Raw genomic sequence first — 12,619 nt, forward strand, 5'->3', positions numbered from 1 at the left:
GTCATCTGGGTCACTGGGTTGGTGTGGGTCACTGCAACACTGGGTGACTAGGTCGGTATGGGTCACTAGGTCACTGGGTCACTGGATCTGTGTGGATCACTGGGTCATTATATTACTGGTTCGGTGTGGGTCACTGGGTCACTGGGTCGCTGGGTCACTGGGCCACTGGTTCACTGGGTCGGTGTGGGTCACTGGTTCAGTGGGTCACTGGATCGGTGTGGTTCACTGGGTCACTGCGCCGGTGTCAGTCACTGGGTCGGTGTGGGTCACTAGGTCACTGGCTCGCTGTGGGTCAGTGGGTCACTGGGGTCACTGGGTCAGTGTGCGTCACTGGGTCAATGGTTCAGTGGTCCACTGGGTCACTTGATCAGTGGGTCAATGTGGATCAATGGGTCACTGGGTCAGTGTGGGTCACTGGGTCAGTGTGGGTCAAAGGGTCACTGGGTTCGTGTGGGTCACTGGGACATTGGGTCGGTGTGGGTCACTGGGTCACTGGGTCACTGGGTCACTGGGTTGGTGTGGGTCACTGCAACACTGGGTCACTAGGTCGGTATCGGTCACTGCGTCACTGGGTCAGTGTGGATCACTGAGTCATTGTATCACTGGTTCGGTATGGGTCACTGGGTCACTGGGTAGCTGGGTCGGTGTGGGTCATTGGATCACTGGGACACTGGGTCGGTGTGGGTCACTGGGTCATTGGGTCGGTGTGGGTCACTGGTTCAGTGGGTCACTGGGTCACTGGGTCGCTGGGTCACTGGGCCACTGGTTCACTGGGTCGGTGTGGGTCACTGGTTCAGTGGGTCACTGGGTCACTGGATCGGTGTGGTTCACTGGGTCACTGCGCCGGTGTCAGTCACTGGGTCGGTGTGGGTCACTAGGTCACTGGCTCGCTGTGGGTCACTGGGTCACTGGGGTCACTGGGTCAGTGTGCGTCACTGGGTCAATGGTTCAGTGGTCCACTGGGTCACTTGATCAGTGGGTCAATGTGGATCAATGGGTCACTGGGTCAGTGTGGGTCACTGGGTCAGTGTGGGTCAAAGGGTCACTGGGTTCGTGTGGGTCACTGGGACATTGGGTCGGTGTGGGTCACTGGGTCACTGGGTCACTGGGTCACTGGGTCACTGGGTTGGTGTGGGTCACTGCAACACTGGGTCACTAGGTCGGTGTCGGTCACTGCGTCACTGGGTCAGTGTGGATCACTGAGTCATTGTATCACTGGTTCGGTGTGGGTCACTGGGTCACTGGGTAGCTGGGTCGGTGTGGGTCATTGGATCACTGGGACACTGGGTCGGTGTGGGTCACTGGGTCATTGGGTCGGTGTGGATCACTGGTTTAGTAGGTCACTGGGTCGGTTGGGTCACTGGGCTTCTGGGTCACTGTGTCGGTGTGGGTCACTGGGTCACAGGCTCGCTGTGGGTCACTGGGCCACTGGGTCATTGGGTCGATGTGGGTCACTGGCTCATTGGGTCACTGGGTCCGTGTGTTTCACTGGATCACTGGGTCACTGGGTCATTGCGGGTCACTGGGTCACTTGGGTCACTGGGTCATTCCGGGTCACTGGGTCACTGAATCAGTGGGTCACTGGGTCAGTGTGGGTCCATGGGTCACTGGGTCGTACTGGGTCACTGGGTCGGTATGGGTCACTGGGTCACTGGGTCGGTGTGGGTCACTGTGTCACTGGGTCACTTGGTCAGTGCGGGTCACTGGGATCACTGTGTTAGTGTGGGTCACTTTGTCAATGGTTCAGTGGGTCACTGGGTAGCTGGAACAGTGGGTCAGTTCGTGTCAATGGGTCACTGGGTCAGTGTGGGTCAAAGGGACACTGGGTTGGTGTGGGTCACTGCCTCGGTTTGGGTCACTGGGGCCACTGGGTCACTGGGTCACTGGGTCGGCGTGGGTCACTGGGTCACTTTGTCACTGGGTCGGTGTGGATCACTGGGTCGCTGGGTCTGTGTGGGTCTCTAGGTCAATGGGTCGGTGTGGGTACACTCGGTCAGTGTGGGTCACTGGGTCACTGGGTCACTGGGTCGGTGTGGGTCACTGGGTCACTGGGTCAGTGGGTCACTGGGTCAGTCAGACATTGCGTCAGTGTGGGTCACTGTGTCACTGGATCAGTATGGGTCACTGGGTCGGTGCATCACTGGGTCAGTGGATTGGTGGGTCATTGGGTAGTGGGTCATTGGGTCAGTGTGGGTCACTGGGTCGGGGTGGGCCACTGGGTCACTGGGTTGATGTGGGCCACTGGGTCACTGGGTCACTGGGTCGGCGTGGGTCACTGGGTCACTTTGTCACTGGGTCGGTGTGGATCACTGGGTCGCTGGGTCTGTGTGGGTCTCTAGGTCAATGGGTCGGTGTGGGTACACTCGGTCAGTGTGGGTCACTGGGTCACTGGGTCACTGGGTCGGTGTGGGTCACTGGGTCACTGGGTCAGTGGGTCACTGGGTCAGTCAGACATTGCGTCAGTGTGGGTCACTGTGTCACTGGATCAGTATGGGTCACTGGGTCGGTGCATCACTGGGTCAGTGGATTGGTGGGTCATTGGGTAGTGGGTCATTGGGTCAGTGTGGGTCACTGGGTCAGTATGGGTCACTGGGTCGGTGGGTAACTGGTTTAGTGGTTCACTGGGTCAGTGGATCTGTGTGGGTCACTGGGTCACTGGGTCGGTGTGGGTCACTCTGCCATTGGGTCACTAGGTCAGTGTGGATCACTGGGCCACTTGGTCACTGGGTCACTGGGTCAGTGTGGGTCACTTATTCACTGGGTCATTGGGTCGGTGTCAGTCAATGGGTTGCTGTGGGTCACTGGGCCACAGGGTCGGTGTGGGTCACTGGGACACTGGGTCACTGGGTCGGCGTTTGTCACTGGGTCACTGGGGTCACTGGGTCAGTGAGGTTCACTGGGTCACTGAGTCAGTGAGTCACTGGGTCACTGGATCAGTGGGTCACTGGGTCAGTGTGGGTCAATGGGTCATTGAGACGGTGTGGGCCACTGATCGGTGAGGGTCCCTGCATCACTGGGTAGGTGTGGGTCACTGCATCACTGGGTCACTGGGTCGGTGTAGATCACTGGGTCACTGGGTCAGCGTGGGTCACTGGGTCACTGTGTCTCTGGGTCGGTGTGGATCACTGGGTCGCTGGGTCTGTGTGGGTCTCTAGGTCAATGGGTCGGTGTGGGTCACTGAGTCACTACGTCACTGGGTCGGTGTGGGTCACTGGGTCACTGGGTCGGTGGGTCACTGGGTCAGTCGGACATTGGGTCGGTGTGGGTCACTGTGTTACTGGGTCCCTGGGTCACTGGGTCGGTGTGGGTCACTGGGTCGGTGTGGGTCACTGAGTCACTTTGTCACTGGGTCGGTGTGGGTCACTGGGTCACTGGGTCGGTGGGTCACTGGGTCAGTCGGACATTGGGTCGGTGTGGGTCACTGTGTTACTGGGTCCCTGGGTCACTGGGTCGGTGTGGGTCACTCTGTCATTCGGTCACTGGGTCAGTGTGGATCACTGGGTCACTGGGTCACTGGGCTCGGGGGCTTGCACGACCTGCCTAGAGGCCATTGCCTGCCTCATTGCCTCAACAGACTGGGTGTTGTGCTCCACCGCACTAATGAGCCAGTCCATGCTGTCAGTATGGTGCTGAGCGAGGGATTCGATACCGGCACCTATATCAGCCATGGTCTGCAGGCGATCTCTATCATCACTCATCCTCGATAGCTGGACCATCTTGTGAACTGGTGTGAGACGTCCTGCAACCTCACCAGCTTGTTGGGTCGGTGTAGGTCACTGGGTCACTGGGTCGGTGTGGGTCACTGGATCACTGGGTCGGTGTGGGTCACTGGGTCACTGCGGCACAGGGTTACTGGGCCGGTGTGAGTCACTGGGTCGGTGTGGGTCTCTGGGTCACTGGATCACTGGGTCGGTGTGGGTCACTGGGTCATTGGGTCGGTGTGGGTCACAGGTTCACTGGGTCGGTGTGGGTCACTGGGTCACTGAGTCACCAGGTCGGTGTGGGTCACTGGGTCACTGGATCACTTGGTCACTGGGTCACTGTTTCACTGGGTCACAGCATCGCTGTGGAACACTGAGCATCGCTGTGTGCGTCACCCGGTCACTGGGTCGGTGTGGGTCACTGTCACTGGGTCACTGGCTCATTTGGTCACTGGGTCATTGGGTCGCTGGGTCAGTGTAGCTCACTGGGTCATTGGGTCGGTGTGGGTAACTGGGTCACTGGGTCGTGTGGGTCACTGGGTTACTGCGTCGGTGGTTCACTGGGTCAGTGGGTCATTGGGTCGGTATGCATCACTGCGTCACTGGATTAGTATGGTTCACTGGTTCGGTGGGTCACTGGGTTGGTGGCTCACTGGATCAGTGGGTCATTGGGTCGGTGTGGGTCACTGCATCACTGGGTCAATATAGATCACTGGGTCGATGGGTAACTGGGTCAGTGGGTAACTGGATCAGTGGATCGGTGTGGATCACTGGGTCACTGGGTCGGTGTGGGTCACTGGTTTAGTGGGTCACTGGGTCAGTTGGGTCACTGGGCCACTGGGTCACTGTGTCGGCGTGGGTCTCTGGGTCACAGGCTCGCTGTGGGTCACTGGATCACTGGGTCGGTGCGGGTCACTGGCTCATTGGGTCACTGGGCCGGTTAGGGTCACTGGATCAGTGGGTCACTGGGTCAGTGTGGGTTACTGGATAACGTGGGTACTGGGCCATTGTGGGCCACTGGGTCACTGGGTGAGTGGGTCACTGGGTCACTGGATCAGTGGGTCACTGGATCAGTGTGGGTCCATGGGTCCCTGGGTCGTTGTGGGTCACTGGGTCAGTGTGGGTCACTGGGTCACTGGGTCGGTGTGGGTCACTGGGTCACTGGGATCACTGGGTCAGTGTGGGTCACTGGGTTAATGGTTCCGTTGGTCACTGGGTCACTGGGTCACTGGGTCGGTGTGGGTCACTGGTTCACTGGCTCACTGTGTCACTGGGTCGGTGTGGGTCACTGGGTCACTGGGTCAGTGTGGGTCACTGGGTCGGTGTGGGTCACTGGGTCACTGGGTCATTGGGTCCCTGGGTCACTGGCTCACTCGGTCGGTGTGGGTCACAGGGTCATTGGGTCAGTGTGGGTCTCTGGGTCACTGTGTAATTGGGTCGATGTGAGCCATTGGTTCACTTGGTCGATGTGGGTCACTGGTTCACTGGGTCACTGGGTCGGTTTGGGTCACTGGGTCACTGGGTCAGTGTTAATTGGGTCGGTGTGGGTCACTGTGTCACTGGATCACTGGGTTGGTGTGGGTCACTGTTTCACTGGGTCACTGGGTGGATGTGGGTCACTGGGTCACTGGGTGGGTCACTGGGGTCACTGGGTCGGTGTGGGTCACTGGGACACTGGGTCAGTGTGGGTCACTGGGTCATTGGGCCAGTGTGGGCCACTGGGTTACTGGGTCGGTGTGGATCACTGGGTCACGGGGATCAGTGGGTCACAGGGTTGGTGTGGGCCACTGGGTCACTTTGTTGGTGGGTCACTAGGTCAGTGGGTCACTGAGTCGGTGTGGGTCACTGGGTCGCTGAGTCAGTATGGGTCACTGGGTCGGTGCGTCACTGGGTCAGTGTGGGTCACTGGGTCACTGTGCCGGTGGCAGTCACTGGGTTGGTGTGGGTCACTGGGTCGGTAAGCATCACTGCGTCACTGGATTAGTATGGGTCACTGGTTCGGCGGGTCACTGGGTTGGTGGGTCACTGGATCAGTGGGTCATTGGGTCGGTGTGGGTCACTGCGTCACTGGGTCAATATGGGTCACTGGGTCACGGGGTCACTGTGGATCACTGAGTCTGTGTGGGTCACTGGTTCACTGGGTCACTGTGTCACTGGGTCGGTGTTGGTCACTGGGTCACTGGGATCACTGTGTCAGTGTGGGTCACTTTGTCAATGGTTCAGTGATTCACTGGGTCACTGGATCATTGGGTCAATATGGGTCAATGGGCCACTGGGTCACTGTGGGTCACTGAGTCAGTGTGGGTCAAAGGGTCACTGGGTCGGTGTGGGTCACTGGGTCACTGGGTCGCTGTGGGTCACTGGGTCACTGGATCGTGGGGTCGCTGTGGATCACTGAGTCTGTGTGGGTCACTGGGTCACTGGGTTGGTGTGGGTCACTGGTTCACTGGCTCACTGTGTCACTGGGTCGGTGTGGGTCACTGGGTCACTGGGTCGGTGTGGGTCACTGGGTCGGTGTGGGTCACTGGGTCACTGGGTCATTGGGTCCCTGAGTCACTGGCTCACTGGGTCGGTGTGGGTCACAGGGTCATTGGGTCAGTGTGGGTCTCTGGGTCACTGTGTAACTGGGTCGATGTGAGCCATTGGTTCACTTTGTCGATGTGGTTCACTGGTTCACTGGGTCACTGGGTCACTGGGTCAGTGGTCATTGGGTCGGTGTTGGTCACTGTGCCACTGGGTCACTGGGTTGGTGTGGGTCACTGTTTCACTGGGTCACTGGGTGGATGTGGGTCACTGGGTCACTGGGTCGATGTGGATCACTGGGTCATTGTATCACTGGTTCGGCGTGGGTCACTGGGTCACTGGTTCACTGGGCCGCTGGGTCGGTGTGGGTCATTGGATCACTGGGACACTGGGTCGGTATGGGTCACTGGGTCACTAGGTCACTGGGTCGGTGTGGGTCACTGGTTCAGTGGGTCACTGGGTTGGTTGGGTCACTGGGCCACTGGGTCACTGTGTCGGCGTAGGTAACTGGGTCACTGGATCAGTGGGTCACTGGGTCAGTGTGGGTCCATGGGTCACTGGGTCGCAGTGGGACACTGGGTCGGTGTGGGTCACTGGGTCACTGGCTCGATGTGGGTCACTTCGTCACTGGGTCACTTGGTCAGTGCGGGTCACTGGGTCACTGGGATCACTGTGTCAGTGTGGGTCACTTTGTCAATGGTTCAGTGGGTCACTGGGTTGCTGGATCAGTGGGTCAGTTTGTGTCAATGGGTCACTGGGTCAGTGTGGGTCAAAGGGACACTGGGTTGGTGTGGGTCACTGACTCGGTGTGTGTCACTGGGTCACTGGTTCGATGAGGATCACTAGTCACTGGGTCGGTGTGGGTCACTGGGTCACTGTCATTGTGGGTCACTGGATCACTGGGCCAGTGTGGGTCACTGGGTCAGTGTGGGTCACTGGGTCGGTGTGGGCCACTGTGTCACTGGGTCAGTGTTGGTCACAGGGTCACTGGGTCGGTGTGGGTCGCTGGGTCACTGGGTCTCTGGGTCACTGGGTTGGTGTGGGTCACTGCAACATTGAGTCACTAGGTCGGTGTGGATCACTGCGTCACTGGGTCAGTGTGGATCATGGGGTCATTGTATCGCTGGTTCGGTGTGAGACACTGGGTAACTGTGTAGCTGGGTCGGTGTGGGTCATTGGATCACTGGGACACTAGGTCGGTGTGGGTCACTGGGTCATTGGGTCGGTGTGGGTCACTGGTTCAGTGGGTCACTGGGTCACTAGGTCGGTTGGGTCACTGGGCCACTGTGTCACTGTGTCACTGGGTCAGTGTGGGTCACTGGGGCACTGGGTCGATGTGGGCCATTGGTTCACTTGGTCGGTGTGGGTCACTGGTTCACTGGGTCACTGGGTCGGTGGGTCACTGGGTCAGTGGATTGGTGGGTCACTGGGTCACCGGTAATTGGGTCGGTGTGGGTCACTGTGTCACTGTGTCACTGGGTCGATGTGGGTCACTGTTTCACTGGATCACTGGACAGGTGTGGGTCACTGGGTCACTGGCTTGATGTGGGTCACTGGGTCACAGGGTGGGTGTGGGTCACTGGGTCACTGGGTCGGTGTGGGTCACTGGGACACTGGATCAGTGCGGGTCACTGGGTCATTGGGTCGGTGTGGGTCACTGGCTGACTGGGTCGGTGTGGATCACTGGGTCACTGGGTCAGTGGGTCACAGGGTTGGTGTGGGCCACTGGGTCACTTTGTTGGTGGGTCACTGGGTCAGTGGTTCACTGAGTCAGTGTGGGTCACTGGCTCACTGAGTCAGTATGGGTACACTGGGTCGGTGCGTCACTGGGTCGGTGTGGGTCACTGGGTCACTGCGACGGTGTCAGTCACTGGGTCGGTGTGGGTCACTGGGGGCACTGGGTCAATGTGGGGCACTGGGTCAATGGTTCAGTGGGGCACTGGGTCACTGGATCAGTGGGTCAATGGGTCATATGGGTCAGTGTGTGTCACTGGGTCAGTGTGGGTCAAAGGTTCACGGGGTTGGTGTGGGTCACTGGGACATTGGGTCGGTGTGGGTCACTGGGACACTGGGTCACTGGGTCACTGGGTCGGTGTGGGTCACTGCAACACTGGATCACTAGGTCAGTGTGGGTCACTGTGTCACTGGGTCGATGTGGATCACTGGGTCATTGTATCACTGGTTCGGCGTGGGTCACTGGGTCACTGGGTCGCTGGGTCGGTGTGGGTCATTGGATCACTGGGACACTGGGTCGGTATGGGTCACTGGGTCACTGGGTCGGTGTGGGTCACTGGTTCAGTGGGTCACTGGGTTGGTTGGGTCACTGGGCCACTGGGTCACTGTGTCGGCGTGGGTCACTGGGTCACTGGATCAGTGGGTCACTGGGTCACTGGATCAGTGGGTCACTGGGTCAGTGTGGGTCCATGGGTCACTGGGTCGCAGTGGGTCACTGGGTCGGTGTGGGTCACTGGGTCACTAGCTCTATGTGGGTCACTTCGTCACTGGGTCACTTGGTCAGTGCGGGTCACTGGGTCACTGGGATCACTGTGTCAGTGTGGGTCACTTTGTCAATGGTTCAGTGGGTCACTGGGTTGCTGGATCAGTGGGTCAGTTTGTGTCAATGGGTCACTGGGTCAGTGTGGTTCAAAGGGACACTGGGTTGGTGTGGGTCACTGACTCGGTGTGGGTCACTGGGTCACTGGTTCGATGAGGGTCACTAGTCACTGGGTCGGTGTGGGTCACTGGGTCACTGTCATTGTAGGTCACTGGGTCACTGGGCCAGTGTGGGTCACTGGGTCAGTGTGGGTCACTGGGTCGGTGTGGGTCACTGGGCCCGTGTTGGTCACAGGGTCAGTGGGTCAGTGGGTCACTGGGTCGGTGTGGGTCGCTGGGTCACTGGGTCTCTGGGTCACTGGGTCACTGGGTTGGTGTGGGTCACTGCAACACTGGGTCACTAGGTCGGTGTGGATCACTGCGTCACTGGATCAGTGTGGATCACGGGGTCATTGTATCACTGGTTCGGTGTGGGTCACTGGGTCGCTGGGTCATTGGATCACTGGGACACTGGGTCAGTGTTGGTCACAGGGTCACTGGGTCGGTGTGGGTCGCTGGGTCACTGGGTCTCTGGGTCACTGGGTCACTGGGTTGGTGTGGGTCACTGCAACACTGGGTCACTAGGTCGGTGAGGATCACTGCGTCACTGGGTCAGTGTGGATCACGGGGTCATTGTATCACTGGTTCGGTGTGAGTCACTGGGTCACTGGGTAGCTGGGTCGGTGTGGGTCATTGGATCACTGGGACACTGGGCCAGTGTTGGTCACAGGGTCAGTGGGTGACTGGGTCACTGGGTCGGTGTGGGTCGCTGGGTCACTAGGTCTCTGGGTCACTGGGTCACTGGGTTGGTGTGGGTCACTGCAACACTGGGTCACTAGGTCGGTGTCGGTCACTGCGTCACTGGGTCAGTGTGGATCACTGGGTCATTGTATCACTGGTTCGGTGTGAGTCACTGGGTCACTGGGTAGCTGGGTCGGTGTGGGCCATTGGATCACTGGGACACTGGGTCGGTGTGGGTCACTGGGTCATTGGGTCGGTGTGGGTCACTGGTTCAGTGGGTCACTGGGTCACTGGGTCGGTGTAGGTCACTGGTTCAGTGGGTCACTGGGTCACAGGCTCGCTGTGGGTCACTGGGCCACTGGGTCACTGGGTCGGTGTGGGTCACTGGCTCGTTGGTTCACTGGGTCAGTGTGTTTCACTGGATCACTGGGTCACTGGGTCAGTGTGGGTCACTGGGACACTTGGGTCACTGGGTCATTGCGGGCCACTGGGTCACTGGGTGAGTGGGTCACTGGGTCACTGGATCAGTGGGTCACTGGGTCAGTGTGGGTCCATGGGTCACTGGGTCGTAGTGGGTCACTGGGTCATCTGGGTCACTGGGTTGGTGTGGGTCACTGCAACACTGGGTGACTAGGTCGGTATGGGTCACTAGGTCACTGGGTCACTGGGTCTGTGTGGATCACTGGGTCATTGTATTACTGGTTCGGTGTGGGTCACTGGGTCGCTGGGTCACTGGGCCACTGGTTCACTGGGTCAGTGTGGGTCACTGGTTCAGTGGGTCACTGGGTCACTGGATCGGTGTGGGTCACTGGGTCACTGCGCCGGTGTCAGTCACTGGATCGGTGTGGGTCACTAGGTCACTGGCTCGCTGTGGGTCAGTGGGTCACTGGGGTCACTGGGCCAGTGTGCGTCACTGGGTCAATGGTTCAGTGGTCCACTGGGTCACTTGATTAGTGGGTCAGTGTGGGTCAAAGGGTCACTGGGTTCGTGTGGGTCACTGGGACATTGGGTCGGTGTGGGTCACTGGGTCGCTGGGTCACTGGGTCACTGGGTCACTGGGTTGGTGTGGGTCACTGCAACACTGGGTAACTAGGTCGGTGTCGGTCACTGCGTCACTGGGTCAGTGTGGATCACTGGGTCATTGTATCACTGGTTCGGTGTGGGTCACTGGGTCACTGGGTAGCTGGTTCGGTGTGGGTCATTGGATCACTGGGAAACTGGGTCGGTGTGGGTCACTGGGTCAGTGGGTCGGTGTGGGTCACTGGTTCAGTGGGTCACTGGGTCGGTTGGGTCACTGGGCTTCTGGGTCACTGTGTCGGTGTGGGTCACTGGGTCACAGGCTCGCTGTGGGTCACTGGGTCACTGGGTCATTGGGTCGATGTGGGTCACTGGCTCATGGGGTCACTGGGTCCGTGTGTTTCACTGGATCACTGAGTCACTGGGTCAGTGTAGGTCACTGGGTCACTTGGGTCACTGGGTCATTCCGGGTCACTGGGTCACTGAATCAGTGGGTCACTGGGTCAGTGTGGGTCCATGGGTCACTGAGTCGTACTGGGTCACTGGGTCGGTATGGGTCACTGGGTCACTGGCTCGGTGTGGGTCACGGTGTCACTGGGTCACTTGGTCAGTGCGGGTCACTGGGATCACTGTGTTAGTGTGGGTCACTTTGTCAATGGTTCAGTGGGTCACTGGGTAGCTGGATCAGTGGGTCAGTTTGTGTCAATGGGTCACTGGGTCAGTGTGGGTCACAGGGACACTGGGTTGGTGTGGGTCACTGCCTCGGTGTGGGTCACTGGGGTCACTGGGTCAATGTGGGGCACTGGGTCACTGGATCACTGGGTCAATGTGGGTCAATGGGTCATATGGGTCAGTGTGTGTCAAAGGTTCACGGGGTTGGTGTGGGTCACTGGGACATTGGGTCGGTGTGGGTCACTGGGACACTGGGTCACTGGGTCACTGGGTTGGTGTGGGTCACTGCAACACTGGGTCACTAGGTCAGTGTGGGTCACTGGGTCACTGGGTCGATGTGGATCACTGGGTCATTGTATCACTGGTTCGGCGTGGGTCACTGGGTCACTGGGTCGCTGGGTCGCTGGGTCGGTGTGGGTCATTGGATCACTGGGACACTGCGTCGGTATGGGTCACTGGGTCATTGGGTCGGTGAGGGTCACTGTGTCACTGGGCCAGTGTTGGTCACAGGGTCAGTGGGTCGCTGGGTCACTGGGTTGGTGTGGGTCGCTGGGTCACTGGGTCTCTGGGTCACTGGGTCACTGGTTTGTTGTGGGTCACTGCAACACTGGGTCACTAGGTCGGTGTGGGTCACTGCGTCACTGGGTCAGTGTGGATCATGGGGTCATTGTATCACTGGTTCGGTGTGAGTCACTGGGTCACTGGGTAGCTGGGTCGGTGTGGGTCATTGGATCACTGGGACACGGGGTCGGTGTGGGTCACTGGGTCATTGGGTCGGTGTGGGTCACTGGTACAGTGGATCAATGGGTCACTGGGTCAGTGTAGGTCACTGGGTCACTGGGTCGGTGTGGGTCACTAGCTCATTGGTTCACTGGGACGGTGTGTTTCACTGGATCACTGGGTCACTGGGTCAGTGCGGGTCACTGGGTCACTGGGTCATTGCGGGTCACTGGGTGAGTGGGTCACTGGGTCACTGGATCAGTGGGTCACTGGGTCAGTGTGGGTCCATGGGTCACTGGGTCGTAGTGTGTCACTGGGTCATCTGGGTCACTGGGTCACTGGGTTGGTGTGGGTCACTGCAACACCGGGTGACTAGGTCGGTATGGGTCACTAGGTCACTGGGTCACTGGGTCTGTGTGGATCACTGGGTCATTGTATTACTGGTTCGGTGTGGGTCACTGGGTCGCTGGGTCACTGGGCCACTGGTTCACTGGATCGGTATGGGTCACTGGTTCAGTGCGTCGCTGGGTCACTGGGTCGATGTGGGTCACTGGGTCACTGCGCCGGTGTCAGTCACTGGGTCGGTGTGGGTCACTAGGTCACTGGCTCGCTATGGGTCACTGGGTCACTGGGGTCACTGGGTCTGTGTGCGT

The sequence above is a fragment of the Pristiophorus japonicus genome, chromosome 9, assembly GCF_044704955.1.
Source record: "Pristiophorus japonicus isolate sPriJap1 chromosome 9, sPriJap1.hap1, whole genome shotgun sequence".
NCBI classification, from domain to species: Eukaryota; Metazoa; Chordata; class Chondrichthyes; family Pristiophoridae; genus Pristiophorus; species Pristiophorus japonicus.